The following is a 24339-nucleotide window of genomic DNA, read 5'->3' on the forward strand; positions in this document are numbered from 1 at the left end:
AGACACGTCAAACTTATAACACCCCGACGTTTTTGCGTCGGGGGTTAAAAATAGTTCGATACACCGATTTTATGCTGACTGTACTAATACCATGACTTTAAACCAGAATCATCGACATCCCATACGGAAGTAACAAGCCATGTCACACCATCCTCACATAAAATATCGTCGAGATCTCGTGCCACCTGCTTATCTCCGCATCTACGTAGGCCGCGGCGTACACGCGCTACCGACGACACAAATGGGATTCCCTTGTTGCTCTTAATAAGAATCTAACTATGGCTCCAGGAGGAATGTTTAGTTGATTACGGGAAGAGTATGAACGTATTTTCGGCAGGAGATAAGATTTTATAGCTACCAGTTGTGTCAAAATATAAAAATCAAAGTCTCTAAAGTCCGTTGCCTTTTTTTAGAGTTAAACAGCTGCAGTATTAGCAGTATTAGTGACATCCCCTCCGAACGTCTCTTGAACATGAGTAACCAATAGTGACTATGGTAAAAGTATTATTTATGTATTAACTATTCTAACTGCTACTTACGTTATTCAATTTCTGATTTAACTTGGGTCTACTTTTCTCTACAAAATAAGGTTCATATATTACTGAAATTTGCACCCAACTATAAATACTTCGAATCTTGATATTTGGCACAAAAACTATTACAATTTCGATTGCACCATTCTTTATTATACTATCCTTTACTTTGTATCCAATATCACTATAAAAATCAGCAGTCTCCGAGCTAAAATGCAAGAAACTTTTTACACAATTATCCGAACTGGCAGTTCACGTCCGAGCATACGTTCAAGAATATCAAGAACGAACACAATGCATGCACGGCCAATTTATACATACCTGCAATAACTGGACACAGATGCACCCAAAGAACTCACCAATTATTTCGACTACGTAATAAATAATTGACATAAGACATAAGTCAAATCTGATGCCATTGCCAGTTGCCAGCCTACATTCCTAGGTGCTTGTTTATCTATGATCGTAGTTGCCTAGACATGGAGAAGTACCAGGCACTCATGGACTGAGTGGAGGTTGGATTGTCTCTGTAAACTGTCAAGTGTCGATGGAAAAACGTAGCTGCGCGATCTTAATGAGAGTGGACAAACAGGACTGTCGAGGGCCGCGAGAGTAATGAGGATATGCCGTAAGGGCCTTTCCATTTTATCTTCAACGTTTAGTTTCTGAACGAGTTTTGTGCATAAAGCGAAACTCTTCTACACAATGTTTCTATTATGGATATGAATACAATAAGTAAGTATTAGTAGTAGTAGTAAACTCTTTATTACACAATTAATAACAAAAAACACAGTAAGGAATAGTACAAAGGCGAACTTATCCCTTTGAGGGATTTCTTCCATTTTAACCTTTGAGTGAATGAGAGTGAGTGCTTTGAGTGTGAGTATTTTGCGTAAGTAAAAGTTTGACAATATATCTCTAAGGGCCAGTTGCATCAACCACATTTGACAGACACATCATCGTTACGCAGCAGATGTCTATGGAACTTCCCATACATACAATACAATTTAACGAACGCTTTAACGGTGACAGATGGTTTGATGTAACCGGCCCTAACTATAGCTTTTTTAACAGACAGCTTATAATGCTATCCACACTCCACAGGTATGCTAACCGTATACAGTTCGACTCATCGGGACATTCGAGAAATACGAGAATACGCTTTTACCCTGTGATGGGGATTATAACCTAACCATTAAAATGAAGAATATAATCATGTCCTTGGCCAAACAATTGGTGAAACATAACAGTAGAGGCGCTGCTACCGAGAAAAATTCAATTGCACTCCTGGAAAATTGATCTACCCTCTATCGCCCGACTAGACAAACTTTTTGGAATGCAGTTAACACAATTTCAATAGCTACTTGTAATTCTGCGGTATATGCTCAGCAACTAGGTAAATCGACATTTTTTACTACACATATTTTAAGTTACGTACTACAACGAGTTTATGCTTTAGATCGTTGCTAATTGTGTAGTAAAACCCTAGTATTTCGAACGAAAGAAATATGTTCTTGCTTTTACCTCAAGACATTTGCTGATTATCCCAGCTTGGTCAGCAACCACAATAAATCCTCAGAAATATACTCATAACTATAATTCCAAGATATTTATTTATATCGACGCGTATCCTCACTACGCCCGCAGCCATCATAACCCGCCCGCGCCCTATAAGGCGCTGGTATCATTACGTGGACCGGCTACCGGCGGCCACCTCGGCGCGCTGAGCGCCTGGTACCTCCGGCCAGCTCAAGTGTTGTTTTTATGCTTCTGTGTTTATGTTGCATCGAGATCCCAACAACATCCAACACATATCTACAAACAAGTCTAAACTCTAACAAAATAGTCTTAGAAGTACTTATTTCTTTAAGGTTGTAAAAGAATATGGATGAATGGTGGTAGAACCATTTCATTCACGTTGCTCGCTTTATAGGTATTTGGAATATGACGTAAATGGACGTATGATGTCTATTGAGAAAAACTAGTGAAATAAAATGATTGTTTATGAGCAGGTTTTTTTCGTGGCATTTGAAACCGGTCGGCTACATACTGTGGATTCCAAGGTATGCTGTTATGAACTAAGGTTTTTTTTTCTAAATTGCCTTCGATAGGTATTAAACTTGATATAGAGGTGGAAAAGATGTAGACGCAGTTGCGGATTTTCACATAACTTTAAGATAAATGGACCTTATAAAAGCTTAAACGCTACTTAATAATGCCATTAATTAACGACTTAATCAAAATAATTCACTATTTAATTAGTACTGGATACGCGATGAATTTAAATTGTAGTATGTGTATTATATCATGTATATTGTAGAGGATTCGACTACGGCGACTGTTTAAGACTGGTATTAGACCGACGTTCGTGAGCTCAAGTGACTGACATACCCAATCTTAGCAGTAAATTTGCGACCACATTCACTGCAGGTCAGCACCCCCCCGACAAAATTATCTATAGTTGAAGACTGTAGGTGGTCGGGCCTTTAATTCATCACGCTTCAAGGTCCCCTAGTCTTTGTTCTCCGAACACCTGCACTTTTGTCCTCACTGCATGCCTCCACTTTGACCGATCTTGCGCCAAACTCTCCCAGTGCGATGGTTCAATGTCACATCCCCGCATGTGGCGGTTCAGCACTAGTGCACCATCTGTACTGAAAAATGTAAATAAATTAATAAATATTATAGGACATTCAAATCAGTTGTTTTTTTGTGTCTTGTCTCCACTACCCAAAGGTTGCCTGAAAGAGATCGCTCTTTAGCGATAAGACTACCTGTTATCTACCATAGTTAATTAAAGTTATGTGCTTATTTTTTTAATGTCATCTTGTTATATTGGTGTAATATTTGTACTGTATTGTATTGCATTCTTACACAGATTGACAATGAGAATGACAGAAAATGTGTTTCCTTTCCTTTGATAAAAAGATTTCATGCTACGATTGCCTAAGTGTCGTATGTCAAATGATGGCATCGGATCTAAGCCCGCTTTTAAATGGCATCTTAAACAGTAGCTCAAGTGTTCATGTTTTGCCCAGTAGCCTCATCGATTCTTCTCTCCTAGTCCCGCCCTTGGCCTGCAGCGAATAATAAAACGAGTAGATTATATAGATAGTCAGGAGCAAAAGAAGTGAGTATGTAATTTTCATTACAGATGGTGCTTTTTGTACGCACTAGTGCGAGAAGTGGTTCATTTCAGGGTACGTAGCCAAATGCACAAACGCTCACGATAATATCTGTGCGACAGAGTCAGACTGTGTTTTGTCGGCGTCTGGCGTCGACGATTGCCATTCGGCTACGCCGGCAGGTCGGAACTTCGGAGGGCCATCTGGGGGTCGATTTTTGAGTCTCACGGCGTTCGAATTCAGAAAATTGTCACTGAAAATAATAGGCAATTCACCGTTTTCAACCGGTATTTTAGTGACAGTGAGACTCAAAAATCGGCCCCCTGTACTGCAACGTACCTACGATACACGTGCGAAAAGGAAATTTAATTTATCGCCACTCGTTTCGGATTTTTTTCCGCACTTGTATCGTAATGTTGAGTTGCAGGCGTCCATAGGTTACGGTGACCGCTTTCCATCAGGCGGGCCGTATACCTGTTTGCCACCGACGTGGTATAAAAAAAAAAGTACCACAGGGTGAAATAAAAAGGACAGAGAAAAATTTGGCTATTCCATAGAAATCAGCGGCATCATGACAGTCGAAATGTATGAAACAGCCAATTATTATAACTTAGAACGTCACCATGCAAATTTTGAACGGTCCTCATTCTTTCACCGTGAATAATGTTAGCCCGGGTCTTCACAATAACTAAACTTTCCTGATGTCAGTGTACGCTTGGATTGCCCCCCGGTGTTACTTATAATGGTGGTTCAACACTGCCACTGGAACCAGCCTCTGTCACCATGATAACTTCACCTCAAGATAAATGCGCTCTTAATTGAGGCACGATTCAAAAAAAGAATCGATACAGTAATCGGTAGAAACGTCTTCATTTGGCTGCTATCGTCTGATTTATAATGCCCTTAATGTATTAACCCTTTGTCGGCGGCTTAGCGACTTAGAGGGCTTCCGCTTTTTTTTTATTCGATTTGTGACCGATGCAGGTAACAAGTACATTGTATATTTTTATTTTTAAATATTTATTGGTGCAAGTGCGTGCTGTAAAAGACAAGGCTAGGCAAGTGACAAACGTTTGTAGAAAATGCGGCTCAAAAATGACGTCTTCTTTCCAGTAGTATAAGAAAGGGTGGCAATGACTGGAATCATCATCTTTTACTGGATCTGGTCCTGGGAAGATTTGTTTACTTTTTCCCATTCATTTATACGAAAGCAACCACTATACAGGGTGTAACAAAAATGGTGGTGATCCGTTTAAGGGCGTATTCAGTATCGTATTCTCATCAGGAAAAAGTAGGATAAAAATTTTTTTTCGCAAAAAATTTTTTTTTCTTTGTATGGAGATTCGACCGATTCGCGCGGCCCGGCTCATACAAAAGTGAAAATTTTTTTAGCGAAAAAAAATTTTCTTCTACTTTTTCCTGATAAGAATACGATACTGAGTACGCCCTTAAACGGATCACCACCATTTTTGTTACACTCTGTATTATACGAATCAATAAATTTTTGCTCTTTACATTAGAGCCGGCAGCAGGTCAATTTAAAATGACCATTTGTTTCCATTTATTTATTTGGCCCATTTCTCAAAACTGAAAGTTTTCAACTTGTCATATTAGACATTGACAACTACTTGTAAATTGTATCTAGTAGCTTCGAGAAATGGGCCCAAGGTCTTACAAGTCTGGCCTACTTTGGATAAGGTGTCAGTTTTCTAAGAATACGTCCAATCCAATGCCACTGGCAGTGGCCAGGATGATGATCCTCCATTGGAGCCTAGGGTTCACTTTGACAACTAATCCCAAAAGATGGCGTAGGCACTAGTTTTACGAATCTTCCAAGCCGAGGGATAACTAGACCTTATTGGAATTAGTCCGGTTTCCTCATGATTTCTTTCGCTAGATCTCTTTACATATTAGTAAATTAAATAGGTATTTTGGTATAGGAAAGATTGTGTCGTTAAACCCTTGCAATTTTCAAAGTATGCAATGTAAAAAAATGACTATGAACATAAAATCATCGTTTTATATTAAAATGAAATAATCTATAATCACGCCCTTGGTACGCATTCCTGTAATGTTCTGATGTAACTCTCACTGTGTCCAGGAAAAAAAGGTTCGCAGTTAAATCTGTTTTACAACCACCGCGGCCATAAAAACAGTTTTTATGTTTCACACGCAATTTGTTATCGTAATGATTTGGTTATTATATACATTATGTTTAATAAAAGTCACTAATCGCCACTATATTAGTGGGTGTGTGAAAATAAGTGTTCATAAACATGCTGGTTATAGTGCTGTAAACATGAAGGTTCTTTTGTTGGACATTTTTTTAAATAGCTGGTATGAGTGTACAAATCAGAGAAATTTGTATATTTTATAAGAAAGAAATATGCTTTTGTCACTCGTTGTAATGCAAAATAATGTGTGAATAGATTGTAACAAATAATTTAGGAAAAAAGAAGTGGCTTTTAGAGGAAAATTCAGATTTAAAAAAGCTATACTAGGTTACCTTTCTACAAAAAAAAAATCTCAGTTCTTTTTGTATAGCTGATTCATGTTTTAACTCATTTCTTCCATTTCCAATAAGAACATAATATTTCAAAACGATAAAAGTCTTCTTTAACACAAAAAACATCCATATTTACTCACGATCAACTAAATCAATAATAAAAGTACTGCCCAGAAAGTGACAGCTAAAATACCTCTCATTCTAATAAGACTTTGATTACGCCGAAACCCCACAGGATAAATCAATCGGTAGCCTCAACACGACACAGCTACCGTACATTAAGATCTGTGACCGTGTAAAAAAGGAGTTAGAAATGGCCGGAGTGATGAATTGACATGTTCCTGGGCCATTAGTGGGCCGATAAGGAGGCATTTTACCCTATGCGTGTGCGCGGGTGCTGAGGTACAGGCTGATTGGAAAATGGACCTTTATTAAAACGTAAATCCTGCTTGCAACTTTGCCTGCATGTTATGATTATGAGATCTGATTATTACCGATAAAAACGGTAACAAACAAAAGACAGGTGTGTTTTATTTATAATACGAAGTTATCTTATATGTATATAGAATCTTAGAGCTCAGGTCCAGTAAAATATATTGAAGGGCATGTCTTCTCATTCACTATCAACTTAATTTTCAGGACGCCAAATGTTAACGGTGGTAAGTGGTATTTCCACCGTTAAGATGATGAGAAACACTGGTGAGATCTCCGTCATTAACGTTTGATTTAACCACCTGTATTTCAATTGCTTATGAATTAAAGATCTTTTCTGGAGTGTTAAGTGCATGTATATTGCGGATATTTTACATATTGATGGGCAGATTACCTTTGTCTAAACAATCCTACCAATTTTTACACTGAAGAAGCAGGGTCAGGATTCAGTAGTGAGCTTTAATTTTCTTTATTAAATCGACCATTTTCATACACCAAATTTGAAATCATCCTATAAGGTTTCTATAATTCAGTTCTTAAGATGATGTGAAATATTGATTTTAATCGGAAAATCTCTGTAATCACCTCCCTGACATGCTTCAATTGTTTCTGAATTTAAGAGCCTTGAGTTTTAGTTCATCTTAATATTTTATTCCGAATAATTTTCATCAGCATATTGGAATCATCCTATAAAGTCCCCGGGTGTAAAGTCCGATATCCGCGCTCGTTAATGAGGCTTCCGTCAATACAGATCGAGCGTCTGAAGTGCGTGCGACAGCACTACAGCTCCATCAGAATCTTCTAATAAGATGAACGTTATTGGCAGAATGAAGTGTTGATTGACAGATACTTTATATTTGCGAAAAACCACAATCAAGGTGAGGTCAGATTTAAACATAATTGTATGAATTACTAGCTTTATTTAAGGGAAGTGGGGGGGGGAGAGGGTTAGAAAAAGACACAAGTAGCTTATATCATTTTCCATCTCTTCAACTATCTCCACTTAAAAATCACGTCAATTCGTCGCTCTGTTTTGACGTGACAAACAGACACACACACAAATTCAGTATGGATTCACGTAACACTTGTTTCTGGATATGTGATTAAAGTTTTCATACATTACAAGTGTTAATGTACACCTACTACTTTTGCAAATTGTTAAACTATTACTGAAATAGATACCATATACCAAAGAAAAAGCGATTAAGTCCACGGGTGGCGAAGCCGGGAATCGAACCCAGGTCTTCAGCTTAAGCGACGAACGTACCACCACTACCGCTACTCCACCTTGGCCTTTACTAATACTTAGTGCCTAGAAATAAGTAAGCAAGATTCTGGTCCAAATTAAATAGTCTGATTCAAATTGGCTACTTTAAGATTTGAGCATGTTTTAATTGATACCAAGTTATGTGGAAGACTCCTATAAGGTGTCAGTAAAGCTCCAGTCCAGTATAGTGTGTGATCCTGATCAGCGTAAAATGTCGATAATTGGTCCAGTAATTAAAGGAAGCGATATATTTGGGAGAGATGCATATCTAATAGGAGCTGTCGATACCGTTGGATTTGTTTCTAATGGGTGCTTATCTGCTTATTTACAACTGAGGCGTTTTGGTCATAGATCAGTGGGATAGAATAGGGATTTGTGCCTTGGTGTACCCTTGTTTCGCCGACAAACTTTTCATCGAATATCATTTCATCGACAACAAATCATCGAAAGTTTAGTTCGAGTAAAATTGTTTCGAGTATTTTTGTTTCAACTACTATTTATTTGAAATTTTCTTAGTTATTATAAATACTATTCAACGAATATTGTTTCATCGCTGATTCGTTTCAAAGTACTTCAAATAGCAGAACTACAAAACATCGCAATTCATTTATCCGACGTATTATTACAATACTTTCTCATTTGTCGTACTACACGTTAATAGATGTTTCTATTCTAGGAAACTTCAAATTGTCGATTTTATCGTGGCACATCACATATTTACGTCCATAATTAAACTATGACCTCCTTTAAATCCTAGAGTAGGTTTAGGTTAGGTTATAACTGTGACCACACACACAAACGACCGGCTTACAGAGTAGATTTAGGTTAGGTTAGAACTGTGATCACACAGAAACAAACGGCTTACCGAGTAGGTTTAGGTTAGGTTAGAACTGCGACCACACACAAAAACGACCGGCTTACAGAGTAGGTTAGGTTAGAACTGCGATCACACAGAAACAAACGGCTTACCGAGTAGGTTTAGGTTAGGTTAGAACTGCGACCTACACTACAACCAATGGCTTTTAAATTAGGTTTAGGTTAGGTTAGAACTGTGACCACACACAAAAACGACCAGATTACAGAGTAGGTTTAGGTTAGGTTTGAACTGCGACCTACACTACAACCAATGGCTTTTAAATTAGGTTTAGGTTAGGTTAGAACTGTGACCACACACAAAAACGACCAGCTTACCGAGTAGGTTTGGGTTAGGTTAGAAACTGTGACCAAACAAACAGTTTACAAATTGTACAATTTTAGAAAGAAACATAATTGAAATAATATTATGCGTAATGAATTGTATTTAATGTAAAACAAAATGAAATGAAAAAACACGAAATGAAATACCACGATATAAAGTATACTCGGAATAAGTTATCTACGAAATAAAAGTCTACGGTTTGATTTTACTTGTTTCGATTGTTCTATGATATGAATTGTCGATGAAATGAAATTATTTGAAACGTTGTCTTTGAAATAATATTCGAACAAGTGTCTGTCGGCGATTCAAGGGTAAACCTTGTGCCTTAAATTAAGATATAATACCTAATTATATTATAGTAGAAAATAATATCTAATCATTTTTCTTTTTGACCCAGTGGTAGAGAATATTCTTAATAAAGCATTACGTCCACCATTGGTGATTATTATTTTTATGTCTTCTTCTTCGTGGGTTCCTCATGGCGATGCGACCACATGAGATCGTTATTTTGTGTTTGAAGTTTCATCCAAGACAGTCAATTTTCCGTGTGTTAGTAACGATTATTTTCTTAAAATTCCCAGGATTTTGTAGCAAGTTTGTGTATGGGTTAAATTGTGGCGTAGGCGAGAGGCTGGCCACCTGTCACTGCAATGTCAGAGTTTCGTTTTTTTTTCAACCCCTTATTTGCCAAGAGTGGCACTGAAACTTTAGTAGTTTTGTATTTGTGTGTGATTGTATGTATGTATGTATGTATGTATGTATGTATGTATGTATGTATGTATGTATCCCAAACCATCAAATTCCTGTGAGGTGGCAGAACCTCCAATCAGAAATACTCTTCCATAAACTCAAAATAACCTGCTCCTGACTTTTCTTACTTGACTTTAGGTTTTGTTTTTAAGGCAGAAACATCTAGGAACCACTGGACGCTTATGCAAGGCAGTAATTTTCCCCTTTTAAATATATTTTTCTAAAGTTACCAAGAAATTTGTAGCTTTTATCCCAAACCAGAAATTCCCGCAAGGTGGCAGAACCTCCAATCGGAAACACTCTTCCGTAATCAGCACATAACCTCCTCCTGGCCTCAGGGTACATGCGCTAATTAAGGCCCTATCGGCGCCACGACGCCACTAATTAACTTGTTCATTAGCGCCCTGCGTCCGCGTAATGTCTCACTGCCCTGTGATAAGGGACATCTGATAAGATTGCTATCGAAACTGCACTAAGTTAAAAGCTGGGCTGTTTGGAGTTAGACTAGTGTAGGTCCTAGGAATGTGGAATTAGATTCATGTTTTAAAATTTTAAAATATATTTCTTTTCAAGTCAGTCGAATAGAAATCAGTCCAAAATTTTGTTGCTGAAACAGTTTTTTGAACCCAAAATGTAGTAGTGGCGTGAAGTCATTAGAATCTTTGATGTAATAGAGAATGTATAAAGTTAATAAACGTTTTCTGGTAAAAACAGGATGACAGGCGTTCTTATTAGAAGTTTAGGAAATATTCTAGCTAGTATCTATCGCGTCAAAATTCTGGACAAAAACTACTTCAGAAAGACTGCATCAAACTTAATCATAAATACTCTAGCGAACGCAAACCAAGATACACAAAGGTACGTACTAAATCGTGAATCAAGTCCGAATAAGACCAAATAAAACTCTCAATAACAATGTGCCGTGTACCGCTAAAAGGGCCGATAAGGCCGAACAGTAGCCTAATTTATGCCGCATCAGTTGTACCGACGAAAAAACAACCCGCTTTATGAATATATTTATTTCACTTGGACTCTTGGAGTATCGGTTACTGGATCGTGAGTCTTTTTTGGAGTGTTCTTTTACTACATTTGCTACCGTAGCATGCATGCCTCGGTGCTTGTCGACGACTGTATTTGCTGCGGTTAAAAAGCTTGTTTAGTACATGGCAATTTTAACAATACATTGATACTTTTGTGTAACTTCATAATTTTAATTTTAAATAAATTGTCAGGTGTAAAAAAGGTTAAAAAACTGCTAATGAAGACTAAGACAAGATAATTGCAACTATGTTCTGCTTTCTCCTAAGGTAGAAGTAGATCTCTCTTATCTTTAATACGGTCACACACTATCATGAATAAGGACATAACTTTTCATAACAGCCCAAGTTTCTGCCCAGCTCAGTCATATTCATTGTATTCCAAAACCTCCCCGCTCTTTTGTCAGTATTTTTCATCATCACTAGAAGTTTCAGCTAGTTGTTAATTTTCAAACTGAATAGCTAAGTTTTATTATGAATTGGTTAAGTAACATAAAAAACAAATCAAAACTAAATTGTCTTATCCAGTTTTTAGGAGGAATAAAATATTTGCTTCCGATTTTCATCCAACAAAAAGTTGTTCATCATCCATCATCGCAGCCACTACTTTTGTTGACGTAAGCAAAGTATTTACCAGCGGGCATAGCACATTAGTGGGATAAACTTTACCGCATTGGTGGGTCCCTATCGCACTTACAAATACCTAGTTCGAAAAGGACGGCTTGACGTATATGGTTTATCACGCGACCGTTGCCTGCCAGGTAACTATGATATCGATTAAAGAATTTGCGAATACTACGGTCAAGCTAAAGGGCAGTTTATCATCGTCGTGATATAGTTAGGAAGGGAAGTGAGGGCCATCACGCGTGAGGTTACATTCTTGTTGGCGCCTTCCAATGACTTGAGCGAGTGACGGCGAAGGTATGTGTTGGACTAACCAATGTATCTTGGCCTTGAGATTAGTAACTCTTTTCTCGTCTAAACACTGATATTAATTTAGAGAATGAAAACGAACATATTTTTACTTAGACCTGATTATAAAACTCCACTAATGCTACACTCCACTATGTTTAAAAATATTTAGTGAGCATAGAAAGCATTCGTTCAAGAATCTCATGCTTGTATTAAATTTAATGGCAATATTAAATTCACACTGATTTGAAAGTCAAAGTTGAAATATAATTATACCTATGTTATGGAGGTTATGTAACACTGCTTCTGATTATTGTTTCCTGATATAGGTACCCCCAATAGTCTCAGTATGTAGACAGAAGTGGCAATCCAGAGGTGCAATTATGAGTCATCTGCAATAAGCATCAGTCGGAAAACTTTGAAAGTCAGATGAAAACCTCCTTAGTACTGTTGAAGTACCCTTCTGTAAGAGAAAGCCACATATCTTGCCTCCTGCCCGTATTCGGTGTGTGAGGAATGCCACTGGCCGCAACGCGGCGGCATTCGGCCTCTTAATTGGACTCATAAATCAGCTACGATCCGACATTACACCTAAGAGTGCTTTTATCCGATCCAACTAGAAAGTCCGATTGGACGGATCGGTGTTCTTTGCTTAGTTAGTTATCAGAGAATTCGTAAATTTGATAAATTCTGTCAAGTTTAAAAGAATATGTTGCTGGTACGGCAACACTATCCAACTAACTGACAATCTTCGTGTAGATGGAACTCTTATTTAAATCGACATTTATAGCGATATTTTTTTATGCTTATCTATAAATGAAAACAACAGAAAATCAGACGAAGAATATTGATGCCTATCATTTATTTATTTAATCTTTACTGCACAACAAAATAACATTTGTAGGTACAAATGGCGGACTGAAATGAAAAGGAAACTGTAACCAAACTAAACTATGGATAGATGAATATTAAACCATACATACATTATGAATGTCGAAGTCCGAGGTCTTCCTGTGCTTCGCAGGCCAGATTGTGAAATTGTTCACGACCAACAAATTAGTACCTTGTTATCATTCAATGATGATTTACGCATGTGAAAAAAGAACGCTGAGTTATCAATGGTCAATAAATAAGATCAACTAGATATTACAAGTAGTTCTAGTAAGACAATGAAGAAGAAGCATAGAATATAATGCCGTACAAAATCATTAGCACGACATCGGGGTAATTAGACTAATTAGCGAGTATGCGCGTGCACTGATCTTGCCGAGATTTCGTTGGGATCTCGAATAGGTGGTGATTACTAATTACTAATGCTATATTGACGTTCAACTATAGGACGAAAAGGTTTTAAAAATTAGGGATGACAGTTACCATTAATGGAATAGTTCAGGAAAATGAGCTTTGTTTCTAGTCAAATAGATAAGTGAAACTATACAGGTGTCACGTGCGGATTTTCACTGTCGTTGAGCTTTAGAAAACTCACTCGCCAGTAGATAAACAAAACAACGTTTGACGGTTAAAAACCACTACTTAATCAATTTAGGGCCGCTTGCATCAAACCGTATGTCATCGTTAAAGAATTCGTTAAATTTAATTGTATGAGATGTTCCATACACGTCTGCTGCGTGACGATGATGTGTCTGTCAAATGTGGCTGATACAACTGGCCCTTAATCATACAAGTTGATCACGGTATCATCAGACATCGTAACTATTCCAGCAATTTCGGTGTAGCATGGTGGAAATAAAGGAATCGTGATAATCATTGTTCTTATTATTCTTAAATCTAAATATATAAAAGAAGAAAGTGACTGCCTGACATATCAACGCAAAACCGAAACCGCTGGTCCTAGAGATTCAAAATTTGGCACGTAGGTTCCTTATAAGGTGCAGAGGAGCATTAAGAAAGGGTTTTTCAAAATTCACACCCTAAGGGGGTGAAATGGGGGTCCAAAGTTCAACGTCTGAATAAGATAAGATTACTTTTAGTACTTACGTAGATGAAGCCGCGGGGAAAAACTTTTATTTATAAAATTTAAGAATAACATTTTACAAATATTTAAAAATAACGAGTAAAGCAACTTAAAATCTTACTTTTAATAAGTTAATAATATTTTCGTCATGCTTAAGTTACGTTCCATCCTTTTCTCCGATAGCATTGATTTTGAGTGGATTATTCTAACATTTCTTACTAGTCTTCTACTTATTCCTAACATTATTTACCTATTTCTGTACAGATCATAAACTAAGCAACTGGCGATCTTGCGCACACGCACGTGGATGTGTCACCAAGCGTGATGGGAAATCATTAACACCTGAGCTAAGTGGTTTCCGCCAATCAATTGCTTACCAGTTCATCATTAATATATATGGTTATAGTATTTGTCATTATGTCATTAATCTCGGACTTATGAAGAAAAGTTTCCTTAAATGAGACTAAATGATAGTTTATCACGACTGGTGGCGACACCACTGTAAATGTAAACGTTTGCCGAAATTTCCGATGTCAAGTCGAATATAAAATTGTCAATAAATTCTGTAACTTGCTACCAACAGGCGGTTATCCACATTCTTATGTAGAGAGGAATTTGAATCTGGTTAGAATTACGCTTAAAACGAGAAAGATGTCATTCTCATCTTTGGCATTTATTTCAGTTTAATATGTACAGTCGAGTGCATAAATATGTGTACATTTCTTCACCTTAGCTCGTTGCAATTAGGTGAAAAAATGTACACATATTTATGAACTCGACTGTAGATAACGAATCCTACACCGAGTCAGACGACGCAACGGAGCCACGCGCGCTGTTACGTCGTCGCCCAAATCTAATGTTTAATTTGTAAATTTGTATTATTTATCATTTATGTTTAGTTTTGTATTTTGTGGTTTCACAGTGCCTTAGTGTATGTAAACTGTAAGTAATGCTGTGTTACTTTATGATTAAATAAAAAAAAAATAACTTCGCTCAAAACCAAGTTTATTGATGATGAAATTCATTGCCATCCTACGAATAACTCTGATGATGTTTTAAAACCTATAAATGGGTCTTGTATTGACTTCTGATTCTGATGACTATCAATAGCTCTCTATTTTAGACCACAACCCGATGACTGACCGATGTACATACGTAAGTCATCAGCAAACAAATTATGGTTGTACATTCTGTAAACATTTTAAAAACGTGCTGCATATTTCCAAAAAACATTCCAAGTTGTTCCGTTATACTTCGATACCAAAATTACCGTCTTTCGCCCGCCATTTTCGATAAACTTCAAGCAATTTCAAAAATTACTTTTACTTATTAGATTTAACCGGCAACATTAATATCGCAATTCGCTTGATTTAGTAACGTCAGCAAAAACTGCGAAAAAGGAACAAACACGCTCGATAACAACACTCGGGAATCGATTTGGAGAGTTACCATTTAATTATTTTATCGATAATCTTGCGTGCCGCGTAGGGTTGGCGGAACATTCAAATATTTAAAATATTTTTATTCAAGATCAAAAATAGTTTAGGTACCTATGAGGAGCTTGTTTCGTGTCAAAAACATACCTACTTAAATATAAGTATTTCAATAGAACAATGAACATAAAAAATAGGTATGCAGTATGTACTTCTCGAACACAAATACAAATTTGGAAGACATTTTTATTATTTTGTAATTTTATTCATAGCATTTAACACACAAATTATTATAGTTCTTTGTATCTAATTTCTTTATGGATATTTATAATTCTTAGAACAAATTAATTTATCTTCATAGAAAATAATGTAATTTGTATTTTTTAGTAGACACACTACTATTAATCCAGCTTTGAACACTTGGAGGCCTTGGTCACTTTTTCTTTGTATATGACATTTATTTCAGTTTGATATTTATAATGTCTATAAACAGTTAGACACTGAGCTCCCGCATGGAATATTTGCCACTGCAAATTTATACAATGATTTATTTCAAATAAGAATGAATTGGAGATATTTTCCTATGGGTGGCTAGAGAGAACCTTTTCACATACTTAACTTATTTATTTGTATTTTATCTGTGCGTTTATAAACCAATCGCTAGTAAAATGTACGAATTTGTATTAATTTTTGTTTGGCCCTAAGCTTGAGGTAGAGATTGCCCTTTGGCATTAAGTTCGCCATTTGTACATTTTTATGTATATTTTGTGCAATATAGTTTAAATAAATAAAATCGTATATCCGAAAACCTCGGCCATTTCTAACATCTTATCCCAATTTTCACTCAACCTTGAGCCACTCCCAAATCATCTGCCAGCCCTAACAGTTAGCGGAACAAAAAGTCTCGAAGTAATCGTCGCTTAGCCCAAGACGCCCGGTAGCCGCCGGCGAGCGATTTTATCGTCTCATAACAGACTCGATTTATAAGTATCGATTATATGTATCGACTCCCGCTTGCGGTCATACCGCTTTTTTACTGAACTTGTTTTCTAAGTAACAATTGATTGCAATATTTTGAGTTTGGATTTCGGTTCGGTCTTATTGGAAATTAGCGGGTTAGTTTGATGGTACGTTTACGTTGGTTTTGTAACAATAGATAATTATAATTATGCTGTTATTTTTTATAACTAATACTAAATCGTACAGTGAAAACGAATAGTGATTAGTTGTAGATTAGACTACGCAAAAATGATAATTTCTCTTTTGTAGAACAGATATATTTCTGTAAATATTTATTTCTAGTTGGAAAAGTACCTATTCTAATGTGGCAGATACTTATAGAGCTGCTTTTTTATTTTATTCGTTAATACTTATGCTAACTGTACTTGTATTTGCAAGTTCAGATACGATTTAAATAAACCTTTGATTAATCTTAGCTAAGCTTTGTATTTAGAAACATTTTGACAGCGCAAAAAGCAACAACATTTAAGAAGGTAGGTAAGCTAATACATAAGCGACCGCATACAGTGTGTACTTATACGGTTCGATCTTTTTTACAAACTACAAATTATGCTTGCGGTAGGTCGCTATAGATATAATTGTTATTAACAGGATGTATATTATTAAATTGGAATATTCTCTTACAAGTCCCGTTATAAAATTCTGGTTTCTTATTACAAATGTGCGATATACTGGTAAAAAAAGGAATAAAACATTTTTTGATACGTCTTTGAGTTTCAAACAGGCTAGTTATTCCAACATCATCAGGTAACGAAATAAAAAAAAACTCATTTTCCTGTTTATTTTATCCCATCAACTTGTGTACCGATATCGGAATCGATACCAACAAGTTTCTAGCAAAACTCAATACTCATTCACGGCCGTATTAGAATAAAACTTATAAGATACCACAGCGGCACGATACCTGACCTCTCAGCGGTGTAGTGTTAATAAATAACGCTTGGATAAAGAGCCTAAAAAACAATGAGAGATGAGTATAGCTGTGACATCTTTTTTTAATGCCACGACGGTGGCAAACAAGCATGTGGTTTGTCTGATGGAAAGCGGTCACCGCAACCTATGGATGCCTGCAAATCAAAGGAGTGTCAATGCGCGTTGCCGACCCATTAGAAACTTGTACACTCCTCTTCGCTGTGCGTATGTGATATCTTATAAGCGTTCTCCGAATACGGTCAGACCTATTGCCCCCGGATGAATCAGGGATCGTCCAGTAACTCGCGTATTAATGCCACTCCGCACTTTACTTGAACACTTGGCTCTGATGATTCCAGTGAGATCGAGTTTACTTCTACTAGTAGTTCGATTATCTGCAGATGGTAGTCATGAGATACATAATAACTATAAAATGTTTGCAAAATAGTTTGTTTACCACCGGTCTGGCGCAGTCGGTAGTGACCCTGCCTGCTGTGCCGCGGTCCCGGGTTCGAATCCCTGTAAGGGCATTTATTTGTGTGATGGGCACAGATATTGGTTCCTGAGTCATAGATGTTTTCTATGTACCCATGTAGGTATACATATAAGTATTTATATATTATATATATCGTTGTCTGAGTACCCACAACACAAGCCTTCTTGAGCTTACCGTGGGCCTCAGTCAATCTGTGTAAGAATGTCCTATAATATTTTATTTATTTTATTTATTTATTTATCACCTAGTCTATAACTGACATATCCTCTATTCTAACCTCTGTTAGTGATAGGTGATGCCCTCTGTAAATGAGATAGACATTTTATTATACCTGTCTAACTGAGATCCTTTATAAGTGAAATACCTCTTTAACTGAAACAAATTCACTCGTCCCTTGAAGTCTCATCCAGGTTTCACTGATCAGGGACTTTGGACTAAACATTTTGTACTGTTGGCTAAAGTCCCTGATACAGTCAGTCAGCAATAGTTTCAAGTGTTTTAATTCATAAGATCTTCTTTCTTTTCAAATGTATGTATTGCTGTATGTAGGTGGTTTCTGCAATAACCGTTTTTCTACGGTAGTAGTTATATCTCTCTGTCGCTCTTATTCTGTGCCACAGATTGCGTTCGCCTTGGAGCATCATCGATTGTATCTACGCTTGGCTACGGCCCCTGCAGTGGGAAGAAATAAGAGATATTGAATTTTTAGGTGCAAAAAATACGTAGTTCCCATATCGATAATCTCAAATGTTAATGCTATTCCCTATTTACATATATCCTGTAACTTTTTACTCTTTAAATTAGCCTACTCCGGCCTAACATGTGGACTTGATACACCAATAAGAATCTTATACTTTTAAACGAGCAATTCTTGTATATTTATTTATTTATTTATTTATTTATTTATATATATATTTATTTACACTGACGATCTCGGAAACCGCTCTAACGATTTCGCAGAAATTTGTTATGTGGGGGTTTTTGGGGTGAAAAATCGGTCTAACTTATCCTTAGGTCCCGGAAAACGCGAATTTTCGAGTTTTCATGCGTTTTTCTTCGCGCGCCATCTCGTGTGCAGTAGTTGTACTGTTAAGACAGAATTCTTTCGGTCGATGTAAGTACTATTTATTGCAAACACTAGATGGCGACACAGGTCAAGGCTAAAACGAATAGAAAATACACTATTTGAGTTTTTGTGGCGAAATGCGCGCCATCTCGTGTGGAGTAGTTGGGTCATTATTTCAATGCATGAAACTGTGTTCAGACTTGATGTGCAGAAAAGTATACGTAGTAAATGATATTTTATTAACTTTACGTGTTTATTTTGTTATTACTATTATCGTCCAATAATGTTTTTAAGAATATTGTAAGATGTTTTTCTGAAATTGCCGTTTTACGTAATAAACATCACGCTACGTGGTCAGTTCGAATGAGACATCGTCTACTGCTCACTACTGTTAAAAATACATATTTAGCAAAAACGCAATGTTAACTGTATATACTTATGTGGAAGTAAGTTGGCTATATACAAAACAAAAGCACAAAAAATACAGCAATGATGAATATCAATATTGACATGATTTAATTTGTTCCTAAAACCATCATCACTCTCGTGGTCACTCATATTTAGTAATATTTTTGGCAAAAAACTAGTCACATCGTAGTATTTATACGTTTTAAATACATTAGCAACACCGATACTCTGCGTCAAAAGTTTGGTAAATAGTTGGACACCGATGACGGACATCATTTATGATTAATAAAATGATATTGTATCTTGTCAAGTCTGTGTCAAAGATCGTGCGTCACTTTTGTTGACTTAAGTTTAGGTAAGTGTTTAATTATTAAATTATATTAATATGCTTAATTCATGCTTTCTGGGGTTAATTTACACGTCGACCATGTAATTCCGTTATAACTTAAAAACTATTCAATATAAATCCGTTAAAGCAGACTATCGTCACTTTCGTGGTCGTCACTTTCGTGATCCGTCACTTTCGTGGTCAAAAGTCACTTTCGTGGTCGGACACGAAAGTGACTTTTGACCACGAAAATGATGCATCGGGGGATGAATTTGTTAAATTTAATTATTAAATTAAAATTCTTTGTAAGATATATGCTTATAATACTTTGACATGTGTGACACCTATATGTAGAAATAGTACGAAGTGGAAAAAAATATTAGTATTTTGGTGATTAAATTTATAAAATAAGTTTTACAGTTCAATTATGCCAAAATGTCTGAAAAAATTTAAACGGATGCCAATGTCATTCATAGCAGAAGTAAGGTAGTAATTAAGCTAGAGAAAGGTATTAAATAAGAAAAGAAAATGGATTATTATTTAAAAAAAATACTGTTTAAATGCCATAGCTGTGTTCACGAGAAGATACTTACTTCTCGTGAACAAAGCTACGCGAAAAAAAAACTGGAGGGATCGAGCTAAACGTTACGGGGATAGAATAAAGCAAAACAAGCCAAATATACTAAAAGAGTTATTAGAGAAGAAACGCCACCTTCAAGTGAAATATCAGAATATAACCCGTCCCGTAAAAAAGCGACTCTTAAAAATCGCAGAAAATTAAAACACGATTATGTCGATTATTTAAGAAGAAAGGTGCATATATTAGACACTAGATTGGCAAATTTAAATGACAGATAAGAGAGAAAAAAACAAAAAACAATTTAAAAGAGCAAAGAAAAGCTTTAAAAAGGAAATAAGTAATATGAAGATCAAAACAAGATACCCAAGGAAAAACGAAATCGATTAGTAAACTTAGATTAAATAAGACATAGTTAAGTTTTATTTAGAAGACATCGATATCTGTAGATATCTGCTGGCAAAAAAGAGAAAATAAGCTTATTAAACAAATACACCGTAACGTTCTGGAACAACGCTATCACAGGAAAACCTTTACTCGGAAAAACCTTATTCGAAAATCATCTAAGTGACAATTCAACTGAATGTCGGGATGTTTGATATGAAAGTGTACAACATGCATACCATACCGATCTAAAAATAATAGGTATCACATTTAAAACAATATTTGATTCAATTACAGTGATTAAATTCAGACGTTAAGGCGTAGACTAAGTTAGGTAACTAAAGTGATGATTTGAATTCGTCACTTTCGTGAGCAAGTCATATTTTTTTTTTAATAAACGTGCAATGTTTATGTCAAGTTCATTGCTACCTGACTGATTGCAATCGATGGTTCCTAAATCATGTTATAACTCTAATTTCTATTATATATGTAAAAGGCTTAAAATCTGATTAAGTGTTATTTTTCGTGGTCATTATGGTCACTTTCGTTACCACCAAATATAGGTTTTTGAGTTTTTTTTACATAAATAATTATTTTTGATCTCTAACACCATTAAAACTTTGATTTGTATATCTGACTACATCCATAATAAACAAAAAACTAATCAAAAAGAGCATTTTTGTTTTTGAACATTTTTAGAACCCCTTGAAATAATGACCCAGTTGTGTTGTTACGGCTGAGAATTCTTTCGCTCGATGTAGGTACTATTCATTTTTGAACTAGATGGCGACACATGTCAAGGATACGAAACAGAACCGAGCGAAGCTCGGTTGCCCAGATATTACTTAGTTATATGAGGGATAAGTCAAACTTTCGTAAAGTTGCAATAGATGGCGCTAAGAACATGATTTGCATGTAATTTTTCAATTGATTTGTTGTGTTTTTTTTTTCACAGAGATGTATTACCTAAATAGCTGAATGCACTCTTAGTTAAATAGCTTTTATTAGTTGTTACTTTTGTTTGACTATTTTTTGTTCCATTAAAAAATTTCATTCCATTTTGTTTTGTTCCAAAATTGTGTTTACTATATTCTTATTTTTTTCATACTTCCCAAATAACTTATTATTATTAATCAAAGAATTCCATAGTTATGAGAACTCTAAGCTTAGATACTTGATATTTTTTTGTCTATAGATCAAGTTGATAGATTTATTTATTTGTTTAAGAAAAAGAACACAGCATTTCACACAATTATAAAATAAAGTCTTTCACTATAAGATCGTCAAATTAAAATTATACTTTAATTAAAACACAAAATACAAATAAAATCATTATAATAAAAACAATTTCGGATATACCTACAACAAAAACAAATGCCAGTGTATAAATTGCTAGGGCTAACCTAGGTTAAAAGATCAGTATAAAAAAATACATATTGAAAAGAAAATACCAAGTTAAGAAATAACTTTGCTTGCAAGACTTATATTGACCGTGATTACCTTTTTGATTTTTGTCGATCTCCCGGATATTTCGACGCAGTTGCATGCATCAGGATCACGGAAAACATATCCGGGAGCTCGACAAAAATCAAAAAGGTAATCACGGTCTATATCCCGGTCAATATAAGTCTAATGAAAATAACCGTGAATCATCCAAACTCTTATTTGCAAGCTCCGCGATCGACTCGCAAGATTCTCAAGAACGATTGCACATAATACCATCTCTATAACCGCTGAGAACATCTTTTCTGTTCATTTTGTGCAATCAGCCAGTATCGAATCCCAGTAAGTTCCTCTCTTTATTGGCCCGTACCCGCGATGTCTTTACGGCTCGCTTATTACTTTGTTTATAAATTTACTCCTTGCTTCACATACATTTTATAACAAACCTTAATACTGAAGATATTAGGACTTAATTTTATTGTAGTTGTTCTAGGATGGCCAGGACAGGTGAAGGGTTTCGTTATTTGCAGAGATAATTAGATATGTCAAGTACCTCTAATTTGTTGTAGATTTTATTAATAATGGGTATTTTTAATGGAGATACCAAAGTTACTTAAAGAAAAAGAAACGCTTAATAATTATTAAAGACAGACCAAACTAGCGAGACCAGACCAGGCCCCGTAGCCGAATGGCATTTCTCCGACGCCAAACGAAAGCGATACGCCGCTGGCTCTGTCGCGCCAATACGCAAGCGCGATAGAGATAGATATCTACTAGCGCTTCGTTTCGTGAGCGTTTCGTGAGCGATTGTGCCATTCGGCTAGCCACCCTGGTCGAGCGAAAATGCGAAAATGGAAAGGAGCTCCCTTTTGCCCAATTTGGGGATTTTAGTTAAATATACTAGTGCTATTAACTAGATTTTTCGAAAAATAAAATCCATTCAGAACAACTCAGTGAAAAGATATTGCGAAAAAATCTTTAATATCGAGGTTCCGCTCTCGACTGTTTCCTCCTTCAAAACTTAATCAATTGTAACGAAATTTAAGTTTTTATATTAAAGGAAAAAATGGAAAAATTTACGCTTCCGGCGGGACTTGAACCCGCATCATTTGCAATCCAAATGTTTAGAATCGTTAGCAGACGTTTCTGCTTGTTAAAAATGAAATTTAAGTTATCTGGATAACAATGAAATAATCTGTGTCAGACTGTTTAGTTTTTTTGGCTAATTGTTACTAATTTTGAATACCACACCCTTTTTGCGCCATAATCAGAACGGTCCAACACAGATAAAAATAATAATAATCTGTGTTGAAAAAATCATTGCTCTATCTTCAAAAACCAGGGAGGAAATAGTCGAAAGCGTGTGTTTGGAGAATTGACCCCTCCTGTGTCGTCTTAATGTTTCATCCGTAGGGGTAGATAGGTAAGTCATTTCAACTTCACTGTCAGGCGTCCCATATACAGCGCGTAAACGTAATAAGGGCGATAAATGAAACCAGGCGTATAATTCAATATTGTTATCATTAATTAAGAGGTGTTTTTGATTTACTCTTAATTTTCACCCCATAATGAATTTTTGAAAAAATCTCATCAGCAATGTACGTACTGTAAACGTGGTTGCGGTGACAATCAATAACAACTGTCAACGAGCGTTTAACGGGAGTATGTTTGCATTACGTTGCGGGCCGAATTAATTTGTATGGTTAAAAAAAATATTTCAATTTTAAGTAAAAGTTATCTAATTACATTTTATACGTCCTATACTCACCACCGTTAAGAGGTTCGCCCGTATTAGGTTTACACCCTGTATAATAAACTGAATGCACCTAACATGTTCTTGGTAGTAAATGTGTTCATTGGGCGAATCAGTTCTTTAACCGGGGTTTTGAGTGTCTTTGGCATTTACGTTACAACTTGAGACATTTTAAATTACAACTCAAAACGTCTCAGCTGGAGTAACCAAGAAATCAAAATTGTAATTAACAAATCTAATCCATTACTTGAGGACGACATTTAACAAGGAAGTGACTGTATGATCTGGGGACAGACTTGAGTCCATCAAAAAGCGAATTCACCCAATTATTCAATAGTATAAGTTTAGTTGCATCACTATTACATACCACCATCCACTGCCACCAACGTCCAAGCAGGGGCGAAACAAATGCATTACCCAAAACAGTTACTTCACAAAAACATCTTTCTTCGGAAAGTCCGCCATGCTCCACTTTGTTTATTGCAATTTGCATAATTTAACCCTTCCCTGCTTTTATTGGGGCAAAAAATGACGGTCACCGTTTGCTGACGATTTCTTTATGACACGGTTAATAATGACAAAGTCAAGGTTTTTATGAAAAAGTTCAATTGTAACGTGAAATGTTTCATCTTTCGGATGCTTCACGCTTGTCAATACAGACATATTTATTCTTTCGAGCACCAAAATATAACAAAATAAATGTTACAACCTTGTACGAACATTACTTGTATCTGCAGATACAGGATCTTCCTAGTTTAAGTTAGGTTTAGTTTCGTTTTTATAT

This window comes from Leguminivora glycinivorella, chromosome 5, assembly GCF_023078275.1.
Source record: "Leguminivora glycinivorella isolate SPB_JAAS2020 chromosome 5, LegGlyc_1.1, whole genome shotgun sequence".
Lineage (NCBI taxonomy): Eukaryota > Metazoa > Arthropoda > Insecta > Lepidoptera > Tortricidae > Leguminivora > Leguminivora glycinivorella.